The 2,500-nt window shown below is 43.9% G+C and overlaps 2 non-coding genes across 2 annotated transcripts; both read right to left on the bottom strand.

Moving 5' to 3' along the window:
• Window positions 1-908: 908 nt before the first annotated feature.
• LOC136740585 (5S ribosomal RNA) lies at window positions 909-1,027 on the bottom strand. Its single transcript, XR_010813413.1, has one exon. It is a non-coding gene; the product is annotated as a 5S ribosomal RNA (ribosomal RNA).
• Window positions 1,028-2,093: 1,066 nt separating this feature from the next.
• Window positions 2,094-2,212, bottom strand: LOC136740556 (5S ribosomal RNA). The gene has a single exon (XR_010813385.1). It is a non-coding gene; the product is annotated as a 5S ribosomal RNA (ribosomal RNA).
• Between the last annotated feature and the right edge of the window lie 288 nt (window positions 2,213-2,500).

The raw sequence follows: 2,500 nt of genomic DNA, 5'->3' as shown, positions 1-2,500 counted from the left end.
CAACGTTGTGCGTTAGCTGGGGTGCCACACCAGACCGGAACTATATATTACAAAACGAACACATTGTCTTGATAAAACAGCTGTGATTGAGTGCCTGACACGCCAGTCAAGCGCAATCTTGAGAAGGTGTGCATTTCAGTAAGGATTTCAATTGACATGCAGTATGAAACTGAAAGGAGGTTGCATCACTATGATGCATAACATTGCATGTATTGTATTTTCAAGTGTGTGCATTCATCCTGTTGTCATTTTGTTTTGAAAGCAGAAGAATCATTCAACAGGTTGCTGAGACAAATGTAAACCAGTAAAACATATGAAGAGAAACAAACCTTGAATATAAGTTCAGTTGTTTAAACATTTGACAAACTATGGTGAGGGGGTAAGAAAACACACAAATCCAGCAGCTCCTGTATTTCAATACACCAGAACCCAATATTATTGGCGAGTCGGGTAGTCCATCATCACAGTTCGAGGGCAGGCATCATTTCAGTAATTTCATCCCGTTGCATTCACATCCGTGCCTTGAATGAGATTGAATGTGATCTTTGCTCTCAAGTATGTTCCCAAGTTTTACACTTTCGTGCTTTGCATGAATGGGAATGGAACCGTGTGTGTTGAATGAGGCTCCTTGTGAGCACTGAACTTTGTCCGGTGGAGTTCCTTTTTGTGTTGCTGTAATTGTGTCATTTCTCGATGAGAAAGATTAGGCAACATTTAGTCACTTCTAGCCATGATGCTCAATTTATTTACGAATGTACCCTAGTTACTAGGGACCGTTTACGTTGGAGAACAAGATCTATTGTATGCCTGTGTATTTGGGGAAGTCAAATCTGAAATAATGATGAAATTGCGCGTATCCAAAGTTAAAAATCGTGATTTGTCGCCCTCTGGTGTGTAAAAGATGCAAAAGCTTACAGCACCTGGTATTCCCAGGCGCTCTCCCATCCAAGTACTGACCAGGCCCGAGCCTGCTTAGCTTCCGAGATCGGACGAGATCGGGCGTATTCAGGCTAGTATGGCCGTAAGCCAGGGAGGCTGTCCCTGACGCTCTACTTAAAGGGAAGGCAATATCCGTTTCTGCCGCTCATACTTGCAGTTGAACTGTCTCTCTACTCTAAAGCCCGGGACACACCAGCGCGCCGCAGCCAGTCCCTGCTAACACGCCACGTTGTGGCAACATTGTGGCAACGTTGTGCGTTAGCTGGGGTGCCACACCAGACCGGAACTATATATTACAAAACGAACACATTGTCTTGATAAAACAGCTGTAATTGAGTGCCTGACACGCCAGTCAAGCGCAATCTTGAGAAGGTGTGCATTTCAGTAAGGATTTCAATTGACATGCAGTATGAAACTGAAAGGAGGTTGCATCACTATGATGCATAACATTGCATGTATTGTATTTTCAAGTGTGTGCATTCATCCTGTTGTCATTTTGTTTTGAAAGCAGAAGAATCATTCAACAGGTTGCTGAGACAAATGTAAACCAGTAAAACATATGAAGAGAATCAAACCTTGAATATAAGTTCAGTTGTTTAAACATTTGACAAACTATGGTGAGGGGGTAAGAAAACACACAAATCCAGCAGCTCCTGAATTTCAATACACCAGAACCCAATATTATTGGCGAGTCGGGTAGTCCATCATCACAGTTCGAGGGCAGGCATCATTTCAGTAATTTCATCCCGTTGCATTCACATCCGTGCCTTGAATGAGATTGAATGTGATCTTTGCTCTCAAGTATGTTCCCAAGTTTTACACTTTCGTGCTTTGCATGAATGGGAATGGAACCGTGTGTGTTGAATGAGGCTCCTTGTGAGCACTGAACTTTGTCCGGTGGAGTTCCTTTTTGTGTTGCTGTAATTGTGTCATTTCTCGATGAGAAAGATTAGGCAACATTTAGTCACTTCTAGCCATGATGCTCAATTTATTTACGAATGTACCCTAGTTACTAGGGACCGTTTACGTTGGAGAACAAGATCTATTGTATGCCTGTGTATTTGGGGAAGTCAAATCTGAAATAATGATGAAATTGCGTGTATCCAAAGTTAAAACTCGTGATTTGTCGCCCTCTGGTGTGTAAAAGATGCAAAAGCTTACAGCACCTGGTATTCCCAGGCGGTCTCCCATCCAAGTACTGACCAGGCCCGAGCCTGCTTAGCTTCCGAGATCGGACGAGATCGGGCGTATTCAGGCTAGTATGGCCGTAAGCCAGTGAGTCTGTCCCTGACGCTCTACTTAAAGGGAAGGCAATATCCGTTTCTGCCGCTCATACTTGCAGTTGAACTGTCTCTCTACTCTAAAGTCCGGGACACACCAGCGCGCCGCAGACAGTCCCTGCTAACACGAAACGTTGTGGCAACGTTGTGCGTTAGCTGGGGTGCCACACCAGACCGGAACTATATTTTACAAAACGAACACATTGTCTTGATAATACAGCTGTAATTGAGTGCCTGACACGCCAGTCAAGCGCAATCTTGAGAAGGTGTGCATTTCAGTA

Source organism: Amia ocellicauda, unplaced genomic scaffold, assembly GCF_036373705.1.
Source record: "Amia ocellicauda isolate fAmiCal2 unplaced genomic scaffold, fAmiCal2.hap1 HAP1_SCAFFOLD_64, whole genome shotgun sequence".
NCBI lineage: Eukaryota > Metazoa > Chordata > Actinopteri > Amiiformes > Amiidae > Amia > Amia ocellicauda.
This window is presented reverse-complemented; position numbering and strand designations above follow the sequence as displayed.